This window comes from Leucopleurus acutus (assembly GCF_964270905.1).
Source record: "Leucopleurus acutus genome assembly, chromosome: 4".
Classification (NCBI taxonomy): domain Eukaryota; kingdom Metazoa; phylum Chordata; class Mammalia; order Artiodactyla; family Delphinidae; genus Leucopleurus; species Leucopleurus acutus.
The window spans coordinates 7,020,647-7,036,991 of NC_139146.1; the positions used below are offsets into that span (position 1 = coordinate 7,020,647).

General features: G+C 37.0%; 1 pseudogene across 1 annotated transcript; it reads right to left on the reverse strand.

Moving 5' to 3' along the window:
- Window positions 1–541: 541 nt before the first annotated feature.
- LOC309960764 (trifunctional enzyme subunit beta, mitochondrial-like) lies at window positions 542–15,409 on the reverse strand (annotated as a pseudogene). The gene is made up of 2 exons: window positions 15,289–15,409; window positions 542–1,918 (listed from the first exon to the last, which is right to left on the reverse strand). The product of its transcript is annotated as a trifunctional enzyme subunit beta, mitochondrial-like (transcript).
- Window positions 15,410–16,345: the final 936 nt, after the last annotated feature.

The following is a 16,345-nucleotide window of genomic DNA, read 5'->3' on the forward strand; positions in this document are numbered from 1 at the left end:
TTTTATTATATTTTCACTTATTCCTTTTATGCTCTTCCTTTCTTTATGTAGATCTGAATTTCTGATCTTTATTATTTTCCTTGTCTTTAAAGAACTTTTTTCCCCCAATACTTCTCCAGTTTAAGAGAACTGGAGTTTGTTAACTCCAGTTAACAAATATGGTATTTATATATCTCAATATTTACTGTAAGTTTTAAGTGATGTTTAAATTCTGAATTATCTTTCCATAAAGATAGAGGCACATTGGTTTGTATTTTATAGGAGAACATTTATCTTTAGGTCACAAACATGAATGAGTATTTTTTGCCAATATTAAAAAGATAATTCCAAACCCTAGCTAATCTCTTTCTCAAATTGCAACCCCTTGTTTAATCTTTAATGAAAATAGAGACCAAAATCAATTGCTTAAACATATCACTGTGTGAGATTATGGTGACTAAGAAATCCCTGAAAGAGCAGTAAACCATGATTTTTGGAAAGCTCGGAACACTAGCAAGGTTTAATTACAAAAGTTTAACAGAAGGCCACAAATTGTGTTTTCCTAAGAGAAGTAGTAACTATATATGTCATTCAGTAATGTACTGAAATGGCCTTGTCTAGTGTGAGTGTTGCGCAGAAACTCCAAGTCACTTTTTCCTGGTCTGTTATCTATCATAGCATGGCCCTTCACTCCACCTGCATAGACAGCCACTAAGCCATACTGACCTGCTTCCTTCCATAATTTTTTGGCAGCCAGTGGCTCCATACAGGTGTCCCAAGGACAGTGACTCACCCCAGTTGTTAAACTTCTTCAAAGGAGGCAACTCAACTTTTTTTTAATCCATGTAGTTTTGTACAAACTAATCAGAATCTATAGCTTTACCATTAGCTAAAATCTGACCTGAGAAAGCGTCATGAAATTCCAAAGCATCAATACCACTCATTGTTAATCCTGCCTTTTCTAGCACTTTTAGAGTAGCATATCTTGGTTCGAGTAAAAGTTGATCTTTTGAATCCTGAGACAAATGCACAAAATCCCTCAAATATGCCTTCGGGTTATAACCCAAGGCCAGAGCCTTTTCCTCAGCACTGCAGATGTGCCATCAGTCAGGAAAGAAGAATTTGCAGCTGTCACTGTGCCATAGGGCTTGATGAATGCAGGTTTTATTTTGGCCATCTGCTTCAAGAAGGACAAAGGCCACTATCTTTGGTAACTGTATCTTCTCCTGGTACTTTGAAGATGTACAACATCAGAAGGGAGTCCTTCATCCTGTGCCTCCTTGGCCAGACTGTGCAAGTGCAGTGCATACTCACCCTGTTCCAGTCGAGAAACAGCAAGGCAGAGGCAAGTCAGTCTTCAGAGTGATACATGGTCGTGCTCAGATGATAGGAAATTCAATCTGAATTTAGATATTAAAGATAGTCACTGACCTAGAGTCTTGGACTTACTGAGATCAAGCATGTGTTTCCTCAAATTACAAATAGGGACATAGGACATTAACTCTACACCACCTGCCATGACCACATCATACTGGCCAGAAGTAATCAAGCCAACACCTGTGGTCCTGGTTTGGTTAGCAAAAATGCAAGCCATGGTGACAGTGTATACAGGAGATGTATCAGAGAGGTCATCTCCAAGGGCAGCCTCTCTAGCCACATTGCTTGTTTTCACTTCCTGTATAACTATGCCAAAGATGATATAATCAGCAACTTCCTTTGGGACACTGGTCTGATGCAACAAATCTGAAAGTACTCCTCCAGCCAAATTACATGTCATCAAGTCTTTATATGAAGTGCCTGGCAGCAGAAATGGAGTGTGAACGTTATCTACCACCACCACATTCCTTTTATAGGGTTTAGCCTAGGTCTTCTTTGATTTGGTCTGGGCAGCTGGGGCAGCTGGTGGCTAGTAGGAACAGCTCAGAGGACTCAAGAAAATCTGAGGGCCCATTTTGCTAAACTTAGAAGATTTTTTTCAAGTGTAAGTTAAGATGGAAGTCATCCTGAAATGGTCCCACCTTAGTTCTCATATGCTTGGGCTCCTCTTGTGGTCGGGGCTTGGCCCTAAGTTTCAGAGGTCAGAGGGACTTAGAAGTGGATCCAGCCTAGAAAGAACCATCGTGCAGGCCATCAGGCTCCAGAGGCCTAGCTGTCTGCCAGTCACCTGACTAGACAACCAGGCACATGACCTCTCCTTGATGGGCCTTCTTCCTTTCAATGGAAGAATTCTTTCTGCCCCTTTAGCCAAAGTGAAGGGCAGTGTTAAGGGACCTGCAGGAAGTTAGCATGGGAGTGGGGTGAGATTAGTCAGGAAGTATCTTGGGGGCTTGGCTAGCACCAGGCTGCAGAAAGTAAAGTCCTCTGCTCCCCTACCCCAACTTTAAGCACTTTCTACTCTTCACCTCAGAATGGTGGCCTCCCTGGTGACTGACAGCTTCACTGTCTCCAGGATGCTCTGTGCTCAGGTGAGTCTGGCTAGGATGTTCCCGAGCCCAGGCAGAACTCTCCTGCAGGGGCTGGGGCAACCTCTGAGCCTCATCTCCTCTGCCAAAAAACTTTTAGAAACATCATTTGCAAGACATGTCTCCTGGCAACAAATTCCCTCAAGTTTTATTGATTTGAGAAAGTCTATTTCTCCTTCACTTTTTTTTTTTCTCTCCTTCGCTTTTGAAGGATAATTTCACAGGTTACAGACTTCTAGGTTGGTGGGGTTTTTTTTCTCTCAACAATTTTTTGTTTGTTTGTTTTATTTTTGTTTTTGTTTTGCATTTAAAACTGACCTTTTAATTCACTGGGTATTAAGAGTCAGGCAGAAATGAAACAGTGGTACAAATTGTTGGTACAAACCAATGGTACAAATCAAAGCAATGGTACAACAATGGTATAAATCTTCTCTTAAGTCTTCAAATTCCTCGTGCTCAGCTTTTGTTGTTGTTGTTATTACAAAAATAAGAGGAATTGCAAAATTAACTTCCGCTTTAATATTTCCAATGCCATATTTACCCTCTTGGAGGTTCGTGCTCTCTATTGGATAGAAGTAAAATGTCTTTTCCACCCTTCCAAAGCAGAAATGAATTTTATAGTTTTGTACAGAGATTCAAAATATTGCCTTTTCCCACCCCATCCTTGCTCTTTTTCTTCTTCTCCCTGACTTGAGATGACAAAGGAATGTGTATCTCAGAAGCAGAAGTTTGCTCCTCCCTGTGGCTAGTCCTTAGGACCTCCTCCCCAGCCTCTCCTTCTTCCATCAAATGTGTGAGTCCGCCAACCCCTTCCCCTGGTGCCTGGGGTGGAAGTGAGAGAAAGGGCAGGGAGAAGAGGACAGAAGGTGACGAAGAGGGTTAGAAATAGTTTTACCCCAGCTACCATCAGTGGGACTAAAGATCCAAGAATTTACATGATATATGTAGAAATCTCTCAACATTTTAAATATTTCACTCTGCTTTCTTCTTGCTTGCATGGTTTCTGAGGAGAAGTTGAAGGCAGTTTTTATCTTTGTTCCTCTGTGGGTAAGATGGGTTTTTTACCCCCCTCTTGCTTCTTTCAGGATTTTTTTCTTTCCCTTTAGTTTTCTGTAGTTTGGAAAAGATATGCCTAGCTTAAGGGCTTTTTTGCCATTTATCCTGCTTGGTTTTCTCTGATATTCCTGGATCTGTGGTTTGGTGTCTGACATTAATTTGGGGAAATTCTCAGTCATTATTGTTTTTTTCTGTTCCTTTCTCTCTTTCTTAGGGTTTAGTTAACTAGTTTCCCCAGAGGGCAGGCCTTCTTGAAAACAGAGTGCTCTGGAGTATTTAAAAATGGTTCCTTTTCCCCTGCCCCTGCCAGAAGCCCAAGGGGATTTTTCTCTAAATATTTGCTCTGAGAACCTGGTTGAGTTCCTTGTAGTAAATTTTATGATGTTGGGGGTGGGCCCATCTGTGGCCGGGTTCCCATTTTTTAGCTCTTTTAACTCTTTTTTTTGTGTGTGTGGTACGCGGGCCTCTCACTGCTGTGGCCTCTCCTGTTGCGGAGCACAGGCTCCGGACGCGCAGGCTCAGGGGCCATGGCTCACTGGCCCAGCCGCTCCGTGGTATGCAGGGTCTTCCCGGACCAGAACACGAACCCGTGTCCCCTGCATCGGCAGGCGGACTCTCAACCACTGCGCCACCAGGAAAGCCCTCCTTTTGCTTTTTAATGCTTATGTTAATTTTTAATTCACATTGAAAGCTTCGCATGTTGATTTCTATCAATTATTATTTGATGGTATATTTTCATTTATATCCAATTTTGAAAGCCCCTTTCTATCTGAAGACCAGATACCTGCATATTATAATTTATATTTCCTGTTGTTTAATTTAGCATTTGTTTCTTTAATTTTAAAAATTTTAATTTTTAAAATTTATTTATTTTATTTTTAAAAAATAATTTTTATTGGGGTATAGTTGCTTTACAATGTTGTGTTAGTTTCTACTGTACAGCAAAGTGGATAAAGTATATATATGCATATATCCCCTCTTTTTTGGATTTCCTTCCCATTTAGGTCACCACAGAGCACTGAGTAGAGTTCCCTGAGCTATACACTGGGTTCTCATTAGTTAACTACTGTATACATAGTATCAATACTATATATATGTCAATCCCAATCTCTCAATTCATCCCACTCCCCCACCTTTACCCCTTGGTGTCCATACATTTTGTTCTCTACGTCTGTGTCTCTATTTCTATATTTCAGATAAGATCATCAATACCATTTTTCTAGATTCCACATATATGCATTAATATGTGATATTTGTTTTTCTCTTTCGGACTTGCTTCACTCTGTATGACAGTCTCTAGGTCCATCTATGTCTCTACAGTTGACCCAATTTCGTTCCTTTTAATGGCTGAGTAATATTCCATTGTATATATGTACCACATCTTCTTTATCCATTCCTCTGTTGATGGACATTTAGGTTGCTTCCATGTTCTAGCTATCGTAAAGAGTGCTGCAATGAACACTGGGGTGCATGTGTCTTTTTGAATTATGGTTTTCTCAGGGTATATGCCCAGTAGTGGGATTTCTGGGTCATATGGTAATTCTATTTTTTGTTTTTTAAGGAACCTCCATACTGTTCTCTATAGTGGCTGTACCAATTTACATTCCCACCAACAGTGCAAGAGGGTTCCCTTTTCTCCACACCCTCTGCAGCATTTATTGTTTGTAGATTTTTTTAATGATGGCCATTCTGACTGGTGTGAGGTGATATCTCATTGTAGTTTTGATTTGCATTTCTCTAATAATTAGTGATGTTGAGCATCTTTTCATGTGTTTGTTATCCATCTGTATGTCTTCTTTGAAGAAATATCTATTTAGGTCTTCCACCCAGTTTTTGATTGGGTTGTTTGTTTTTTTGGTATTGAACTGCATGAGTTGTTTGTGTATTTTGGAGATTAATCCTTTGTCAGTTGCTTCATTTGCAAATATTTTCTCCCATTCTGAGGGATGTCTTTTCATCTTGTTTATGGTTTCCTTTGCTGTGCAAAAGCTTTTAAGTTGAATTAGATTCCATTTGTTCATTTTTATTACTCTCGGAGGTGGGTCAAAAAAGATCCTGCTGTGATTTATGTCAAAGAGTGTTCTGCCTGTGTTTTCCTCTAAAAGTTTTATAGTTTCTGGCCTTACATTCAGGTCTTTAATCCATTTTGAGTTTATTTTTGTGTTTGGTGTTAGGGTGTGTTCTAATTTCATTCTTTTACATGTAGCTGTCCAGTTTTCCCAGCACCACTTATTGAAGAGGCTGTCTTTTCTCCCTTGTATATTCTTACCTCATTTTAAATTTTTGCTCCTTTAATATATTTGAAATGTACCCTGGTGTATGATGTAGGGTAGAGCTCAAAATTTGAATAATCTGCATACTTTTTGAAAGTTCATTTTTCTGTTTATTTTTTTCTGATAGTTTAAAGGCCTGCTTTGTTAATTTCTATTTATAAATATGTTTACTTGACTTTTATATCAAATTAATATTTTTAAATTACTGTATAAATCTCCATTGAAGAGATGTCATCAAGCTCAGTAAAATTTATGTAAAAATTTTCCAGCTTTTTTTGTTTTTCAAAGTTATCTATATTTTAAAATCCAGAATGGAATCTTAAATTTCCATTTATTTTAATATGCTATATTATTTTCCACTTATTTTGATACAAAATGTTATTTTTCTTTATTTACAAGTATTTCCATTAATTATGTGAAGTCATTTTTTTGTTATTCATCCATGTTTTCCTGTAATAAAGTCAATCCCATTTTTAAAAATACATGATGGGATTTAATTTATTATTTTATTAAGAGTTCTGCCTCACATAGGGGTAGGGTAGTGGAAGATACAAACTACTGGGTGTAAGAGAGGCTGAAGGATGTACTGTACAACACGGAGAATATAGCCAATATTTTGTAATAACTGTAAATAGAAAGTAACTTATAAAAATTGTATAAAAATTTAAAAAGTAATTAAAAAAAGAGTTATGCCTCAATATTGATAAATTTGCTTAGGCTATAGATTTCATATTGTTATTTTTTACAGGTTTGTTAGCAATTGTGAACATAACATGGGAAGCTTTTCATCTTTTCTAAGTTGTGCTTCTGTAACAGCAGTCAAATGTTTCTTCAGATGTTAAAGCATTATGCTGTTAAAATTGGCTGTAATCATCACTTTTAATTATAGTAATATTTCTGAAAACTTTCTCTAATTTTATTTTTATTGTTTTAGTTATTTTTGAGTTTTCCTTGAGACAATATAAATTGTTGATATATATTTTATATAAAACAATCTACTCCTTTCATCATTTTTTACTGTAGAATTACACGTACAATTTATTTATAGTTAAATATATGGTTCTACACAGTGTCTGCAGGCACAACACATCCACACTTAGTAATACTACTCCAACCCTTATAAAAGGTGATGAGGAAGGCAGCCAACTTTGAGTGGAGCCTCAAGCAGGAAAGTGTTGTTTTCTTTATTATGCCACCTAGAGATCTGTGTATTTTACTGACCATTTCAAGCAAACAGATCTTGATTTTTAAAATGAATTCTACAGTTCATATCTTAATTTTTATTAACGCTGCTCTCATTTTTTATTACTTTCTTTTGTCCCACTATCATTAAGTTCATTAATTAGTTTTCTAGGTTATTGATTTTAATACTCAGTTTTTTCATTTTTATATAGTAATAGAAAATTTGCTGTTAATATTCCTCTGCTTACAAAGTATGTTATATGCCATATATTTTGAAACATGGTGTTCATATTAATATTTTCAAAATAATCCTCTTCTTCTTTGACCTGAGTGTTTCAAAAAAGTGTTTTTGTGTTTTGTTGATTTAAATATCCAAACAAAATTCTTCCTAAATTGATCTATAGATTTAGTGTGATCTCAAATAAAAATAGGAGCATTTTATTTTAGTAGGAAGCAGCTGATTTTACAATGCTCGGTGTTCCAATGGCAGCTTCTAAGATGTGTGAGCTCAGATAAAAGCAGATACAAACATAGGTTTAGACTTACAAGAGAAGTATTGGAGAGAAGTGCTTTTAAAGATTAAAGAGGAACAAGCAATTGAGGCTGGAGAGAGCCTTTAGTCTGTGATGCAGGTCTGACATTTGTGAAGGACAGTGAGGTAATTAAAATTGGCGAAGAAGAAGCTCAGATTGTAACATAGTTTTATGAACATTTTGGCCAAAATAAGGGAGTCCTCAAGCCAAAGTCACAGTCACCTATTGGAAGAATTCCACATCTTGCAGAAATGGGCCTGCATTGTTCCCATTGCCATGCTCAGTCACCACTCACTGGAATGAGGCCAGGGGAAGTGAGGCCTCTGTGAGAAAGTGATTATAACTCCCAAAAGGTGGCTGCTGGGGCTTTTCACAGGCACTACAACCCAAGGCTTTTGTTGCAGAGATCTACTTCTCTATGTAGATTTATGCAGTAGCTCCCTAGTTTCTATGACCTCTCTTCTTGAAAAGAAACATAGAAGAGCGAATCTAATGGAACAAACTATAGCCTCTTTCACTGCATTTGATCTCTGGGTCACGACTGGTATTTATCCTGTTTCTCCTAAACTATCTTTCCAAAATTCTCATCCTCATCACTTTGGTAGATCTTGGTAGATTTCCTGGTGCTGGGACCCAAACATTCATTTCTGATGTGTTTGGGCTCATGTTAATGATGCCCTTTTAAAACCAAGGTTGTTATCTTTGTCCATTTATGGTTATAATGGGTACAGGAAGTACTAGAGTGGATCACCTGGGTTCCTTGCATGTTTCCTCCTGCCATCATTGTGCTAAGGCAGTCATGATGGTGATTTCTCTTTTAATTTTTGGTCCTTGGACACAAAGAGCTCAAAGAGATCTTGGCAATATTCTGTTGTAAGCGTGTGTTCTTTTTGGGGGCTAAGACCTCCAATCTTTGGAGGTCCACAGTTGTGGGAACACGGAAGCACAAAATTCCTCAATGGGTAATTGAGAATGATGGCTAGCAGGGTCTCCTCTGCTTCTACCCCCTGGTTTCCTAACCCATGCATCAATGTCTTTTAAGATAACGCACCATATAAATGTCACCCCAAAATTCATATGTTGAATCCCTGTCACCCAGTACTCCAGAATGTGACTGTATTTGGATATGGATTTAAAGAGATAACAAGGTAAAATTAGATTGTAAGGTGGGCCCTAATCTAATATGACTGTTATCTTTATAAGAAGAGGAGATTAAGACACAGAGATTAAGTACACAAAGGAAAGACCATGTGAGAATATAGTGAGAAGGTAGCCATCTGCAGGTCAAGGAGAGAGGTCTCAAAAGAAACCAAACCAGCTGACATCTTGAACTTAGACTTTTAGCTTCCCAAACTGTGGAACAATAAATTTCTGTTGTTTAAGCCACTCAGTCTGTGGTGTTTTGTTATGGCAGCCCTTGCAAATAATACAAATGGTGATACTAATCTCTGTCGTTATCCTTGTTCATGCCATATTTTATATGATTTATTATTTTGACTAGGGAGGGCTGTTTCAGTGGTTTCTATTTGGTTTTCCATAGAGAGATAGCTCTTAATCCACACATCAGGGAACCAATCTGAGGTTTAAGCAAATTGCCAAGTGTATCAATTTCAACTATATATTCAGTGACTGGAGAAATAACTCTTGGGTGGATCCATGGACCCATGGTTCCAATATGAGCAAAGATTCCATTTGTTACTTTACCCCATAAGCTCCCACTTTACCAGTGGGCCTGGTATGATGTTTTGGAGCTCGAGGTATCAATGTCAACTCAGAACCTATGCACAATAATCTGAAATGTCTCAGTATTTGCTTTCTCTTGAGTATAGTCACCTGAGTAAAAGATCATAGATTACTTTGAGGAAAGGACTAGTCGTTAGAGTTTATATTTGCCACATTACTATGGGTGACTGCCTCCCAGAGACACATACTTCTCTTTAGTTCATGGTTTCTGGATCTAAAATTTGAGAACTTAATGAGGAACCATAGCTTTTTATTGAGATGGCTTCCCTTAGTCTACTGCTCCTACATTCTTTCCTCTTTCTGGTTATATATGCTTAGTAGATTCTTGTTGGCTGTATGCTTGTTGCTCCTAGGGACTTCATCTGTGCTCTATCAACCATTTCCACAACTCCCTGTGGGCAAGTTTGCTTGTCTTTATCATGATTGTGGCCTGCTGGTTTCTAGTGTTAAAACTTTTACTACCCAGGCTTCTATTACTTTGATGACCTTGTCATTCTTATGAATATTAACAATTCCATCTCTGAATTCCTGTCTTCCCGTCATCTTGGTCTTCACAGGAATTCCACCACTGAACTTCATAGTGGTTCTGGTGAATTTTGCATTTGGGCCTCCTGTGGAACATAGTTCTCTAGTGGTTTATCTGGACTTACATAGCATTTTCCCTCCAGCATTCCCACTTCCTTCAGCCTCTTTATTCTTTCAATTGCACTCACTTGGGACATCTTTTTCTCTAGATTTCTAAGGGCCACTCTAATAAAGAGTTTTCTCCATCCACTGATGTACTTGACAGATGTCCCCAAAAAGGTGACCTCAAATCAGTGAATTCTTGCTTAATGCAGTCTTACATTTGCCCCCTCTTGATACAGCATTCTCAAACTCCAGTCCCATTGGTACTTCCCAAGTTCCTATAGGAGCATGCTAGCTAATTCTTGTAGCTCTTTTGGTGAATAATGTCTTTCCTCCAGTATGAGGCCCAGCATGTCCTGTGCAGTGTTGTGGTGGAATTTAACACTAGCTATTGTCTTGGCAATCAGAGGAGGTGGGGAACCTTCTTTGGAATACCTGTTAATAGGGAGATGCCTCTGCAGTAGCTACCAACACTGGATGTGCTCTAGCTTTTACTAGAGCTTACTCTTTTACTTCTAAAAGATCTGAAGGCTCAGAGGGATTATTCAGAACAGAACATCCCTACTGATTTCCCCATTTCATGTTTCAGGATCCCAGAAATTCCCAACCATGGCCTTGATATTAGCACGACATACCTGGTTTGGCTGAACATTTAAATTTCATATATAAATGTCTCTAGAACTCCATGGCTCTATCAGTTCCTCGGGTCTTTCTGTCTGCTGTGTCTGCTTTCATCCCAGGAGATAAGAGGCCTCATATTTAGCTAATAACCTTTTGTTAAAGTTCCTCAACGGGCATCAATTCAGCATAAGAGTAACCAGTCAATTCCACTGTCCTTGTAGTCACAAATACCCCGTATCTTTCAAAATGCTTCAAAAATTGCACCTGAAGGAGCATTTCCCTACATTAACAGGTTTTCTCAGGTCACCCTGGGACACGTTAACTCTAGTAATTTGCCCATCACTTTTTACTAGGGACTCTCAATGACCACATACTAGTCAGAATGGCATCTTCTTGCCTGCCTGGTGGTGAGTGAGCCAGTTCCAAATCCCTATCCTGTTGCCTGTTTTGTAGACAAATCTTGGATCTTCTGAGAAACAGAAACAAAGATGAGATTACACATGCAACAGATGTGTATTTGGAAATGACAATCAAGGACAACTATCAGGAAATCAAAGGAGGCAAAGAGAGCCTTCGGATACCATGTAGGTTTTACATCAGTGAAGAAGAGAGAGAGGGAAGGGGGCCAGGTAGTCTGCAACAGAGTTCCAAAGCAGGTTCAGCCAGGGTGAAGGGGAGTCCTTGAGCCAAAATCTCTAGTTGGAGGAGTCTCATGTCTCACAGGAACAGAACTGCATTAGGACCACCTCTCTGCCCAGTCATTGATGGGGAGAAGTATTTGGAAAGGATGACCATAATATGATAGTGGTGATGAATCTGGAAAAGCAGCAACTGGGCCATCAATCAGTTATATCCTCTGTGGCATATTCTCATGGCTTCCACAGATGCTGTCTCATGTTCAGTGGAAAATTATTTAGAGTATCCCCCATTTTCCCAGAGGCTTTAATTCTCTCCAATTAAAGACATTTTGTACAGGCTCTGCTAGGCTTTTCTCTGCATACTTCCTGCTTTCTTTTGAAAAAAAGTTTGAGGTTCCTCTTTATGGTCTTTTTAAACCTGATTTAATAGGGCAAAATTCCTAGGGGCTTGGTGTAAGAAGTGGCTGCCTTTTTTGATTTTCACATTTATACAGGCATAGAGGTTTTTCTTTTTTTTCTTTTCTTTTCTTTGATCATTTAATTCTGATTTCGGAAAGGAAGTTAGAGAACCTGTTCATATATTTATCTTACTCAGAAGTTCCCTTGATCCCTTGTTGAATCCACCAACTTATTCACTCTATGTGTCTAACTGGACAGTGGATCTTGTCCCTGCCCAAATCCTTGTAAATGCAAATGAATGAAATCTCTGAACTGAGGAGCTAATTTGTTTTAGGTAAGGTATCTGCTTGACAGTAATAAAGTAGTTGAATAGATAGATGAACAAATATAGTCAAAATGAACATTGGTTTGCAGAAAGATAACATAAGAGCATGATTCTACTAAACCCAGTAGAGGTATCTTTTCACAGTTAAGCTTTTCTGAAAGATTACTTGTGCATATGTGAGTTAATACATTAATTTGGGAGTTATCCTGTCTTTTAGAAAGTTACTATGAGCAAATTAAATTAAATTAAATTCTTATTATTCATCTTTCAAAAAGTGCATTTTATATGCCTGCATTAGAATGACCCCAAAGAAGAGCACAGAGAATAAGTCATTTTATCCTGAAGCCACTGGAATTGAAATAGTCACAAAAAGTTTGAATTTTTAAAAAAGTGTGCATGCATATTCTTGCAATGATATTTAGCTTAAATCATTTTAATATGCAGTCTGGCAAATATTTTTAAATAGAACCAAGGTTTTTTATTGAAAATGTATCTGTAGATTGGTGTTCTCCTCATATTTGTAATTCAGTGTGATTTCAGTGTTTGTAAGGTTTTTTTTTAATTAAGAGAGGTGAGAAATTAAATAAAAGAAATAAAACAAAACCAAAAATTTTTTAAATCAAGTCCTAATTAAATATGAATACAGATTTTAAAAAATTTTATCATTTCCTCCAATATTTTAGAGTTGTAATAACCACAAGCTAATTTAACAGCATTTTAAAACTAATTTCTTTGTACTGAGTTTTTCCAAAGCATTAGACATAGTTTTTATGTACACACACACACACACACACACACACACACACATACACGCGCACAGAATTTCTTTGGCACACAGATATTAGCAAATGGTGTAATGCTTAACTAAATGACCTAGTACCTTTCACAGTTTTATCTGGCATGAGGGAGTTGAGAATAACCTCAGTGGACTCTTCGTAGGCACTCAACTCATAGTGACTACAAGTGCCAAGGAACTCTTCATAAGTAACCTAGTAGTCATGAGTGTTCCAAAGGCATACTTATTAGTAAACATATTACAGACAGAAAGAGGAAATAGGTTGGAATCCAGCAAACTGCTTAATTAGAAGGTGATCATGGAAGCTTCTACTCTACATGCAATTTCCACATTTTCAGGGTTTTATTTTTATGGTTTATTTGTAAACAAAATGACAATGTGCTACATCAACATACTCTGCAAGGAAAAATGTATAGCAGTGTCTGGAAGCACTTAAAGAAATAAGCTATTCGTTTCCAAATATTTGACAGTAAAATTTGCTAGGCACCTTAAACTATAAAATTGTATTTAACGAGTTTGTAATTATTCTCAATGACAGAAAAAATGAAGAAACATAGATGAAAGCAAGCAATACTTTTAGAGGGACTATCCCATAATTATTCATATACTATTAGTAACTGATATAGAAATTTAAGGTATCTCATTAATTAATGAAAATGATTATTGGCCTAGAAGAAAAAAATTAACAGTCAACGTAAAACATTATGCAAGGTTGTACTTGAATTTTACCTATGCCATTTTAAAATAGGTTTTATATTTGTTAAGAACACTGTTCTGTTTGTCACTTATATCTTCCTATGTTTAGTCTCAGCTACTTCTGTGGTCAAAAAGCTCTATTATCATAGCTCCAGTTGAGAGTTCTCAATATTACAGCTTTTAAAAAATCGGAATAACTAGAAAATAGAATATCTTATAGGATAGAAATCATTTTTGGTCCTCTCTGGATAGTCTAACCTACATAATCTAATTTTTGATTTCAAGGTTTTATTACAGGGGGATTTTCCCCTGTGGACTTCCTGAAATAATCTAAATAAACAAGAAGTTCAATTTTTCAAGCATGGAAAACCAAGTTTTCTGTATATTTCTTGTATCTAACATATGCTCATAAATTCCTTAAGAACTGTTTCATTGACATTTGAACTTTAAATTGTTTCTAAATATCATTTATATTCACTAAATTTATCTGTGTATTTCAGCTTCTACAAGTACTTGTGATCATAATTCTGCTTAGCACACCCATGTGGGACAACATACATATATTAATAATTAAAACTTTAAGTTCAGGCTTTTTGTGTGTTCATATACTCATCAAAATAATCTTTCAAATATACCAATGCTTCAGTGTTTATGAACAATATAACTCTAAAATGAACAGAAAAATACTGGCGAATAAACTTCATTATCCATTTTTATCACAACTTTGCTGCCTTTATGGCTGCTATTTAGCCCTGAAATGAGGATGCTCAGTGCACTGAGCATGAGAAAAACTATTAAAATTATTCCGTGTGATATTAGAGTGCTCTTTTGTGGACCTGTGCTACTGACTGTGCTTGAAAATTTCCAAGTTTTAGAACAGCTGCTCAGATTTTATTACTAATGTATTGGAGATGCTTAACCAGTGCACCTCACTTTGCTATTGTACTGTCTTTCTTGTGGACTAACAAGCCATTAACATTGGGAATGGAGAGCTGTGGTCCTCTTATGAAATTATGTCCAAACTAGGTTTTCAAACAACCCTAAAAGCATCCTCTTGTTTTTAAAGAATATTAGTTTGTTTTTTTCTTCCTTCCTTTCTTCCTTCCTTCCTTTCTTCCTCTCTCCCTCCTTCCCTCCCTCCCTCCCTTTCTGTCTTTGTCTCTCTCTTTCTCTTTTCTTTCCTTCTTCACTCCCTCCCTTTCCTCCTCTCTCTTCTTCTTTTCTTTCTTTCTTTCTCTTTCTTTCTTTCTTCTTTCTTTCTTTCTTTCTTTCTTTCTTTCTTTCTTTCTTTCTTTCTTTCTTTCTTTCTTCTTTCTTTCTTTCTTTCTTTCTTTCCTTAATATCTTACTGAAAACCTCTTTTCTAAAGAGTACAAAAACATAATACCTGCGACTTACATATAGGAGGTAATAAAAATTTAACATTTAAAAACTATGGCTCTGAATATGGTATTTTATGACTTTCAAGTGCTGCATGTTATTGAGTTGACTGCTTTAACATAGAGAGGCAAGAAACCCAATAGAGAAAGTATTTGTAATTGTGTCCTCTGTAAAAGACGTTCATGAGCTTCTTTCTTAACAGGATATTTTATGAGCAAAATAAATAATTCTTCTTTACAATGCAGCAGGTTACTCATTTAACTTAGATATGAAAAGCTGATTATACAGGCTTTCCTAAGTTCAAGTACACACAGACTATTTTGTTAAGAGACTAAGTGGCCACAAAGCATGTTACACAGGGAATAAACCTCTTTAGCCATATAGCTGAGAACAAAGGATAAGTATCACCCAATGCCTAAAATATGTGTTTCCATGTTGTTCTCCCTAAGTACAATCCTTACAGTCAGCCATTGTGAACCTGCTCTCTATAGCATGCTTTAGAGACCCCCATTTTGCCTTCCACTGGCCATCACCCTTTCCAAAGTGAGTAAACTGTAGGGGCCAAGGAGACATGCTTACCTGGAACCTGTTGTTTCCCCCCTCCTTCACCATGGAACTTAGACCCTGGAATTATCTCTAGTTCCTCCATAGTCCTTTTCCCCAACACTACACAGAGCTGATTTACTGCTACTGTGCTCATCGCTAGGCCCTAATGGTGGACCTAGACTTCTGTCATTGCCTAAGGGGTTGTGGATAGAGCTTGGATTTGAGGGCTAAGATCCTTCTTTTAGTGAGGGAAGGTGCAAGGACTGGGGGGAAGAGAAGAGGACACACTGGGTGCCTACATTTGTACTCTTGACTTGGTCCTGCAAGTGTAGTCGTTAGGGGTGGGCTTAATCTCCCTTACTAAGTCTATGAACATCTTGAAAGACAAAAAAAATCCTAATTATCTTCATATCCCAAAGCCTAGCATTTTTTTTTTTATTCTTTAATAGACTTTTTCCAACCTGAAATAGCAAACTTCTCGTCCTTGGGCAAGATCTGACCTGTAGAATTTTTATGTTGGGTCAGCACAGTATTTAAATTTTATTTTGAATAAATATTTAATATTTGGGAAATTCTACACAATAATCTGGCTTCTCAGAAAAAAAAATCTGAAAAACACTAGTCCTAGCCATGTTCCCAAATACTATCTGCAAAGACCAACTTCTTCCTCACCCTCAACAGATCTTCTGTCGTTTGTCTAGTTTTTCACAGTCAGAGAAAATGGTTTTTCTTACAACAATTTCAATGTTGTGAGTCAACAGCCTGGATCCTTTAGGCATTTGAGTATGTCACATCTGCAATAAATATGTTTGAAATAAATGAGAAATTAAAACATAGAAGATACTACTATGTCAGTATTAAAATTCTATATTAAAATTATTAAATTTTAATAATTTAATGATTATTATTTTTTTATTTAAATTCATAGGCCAGTATTAAAATTCTGAGTATCTAGGAGTTGCTATTAAAACAGAACTCCCCTGTGAAGAGAAATTGATTTGTGCAAATGAACTTGCACTAACTCTGTATCTATGAAGTTTAATTCTTAAATTTTGTGAAAAATTATCCATAGTCTCATTAGTCTTAACTC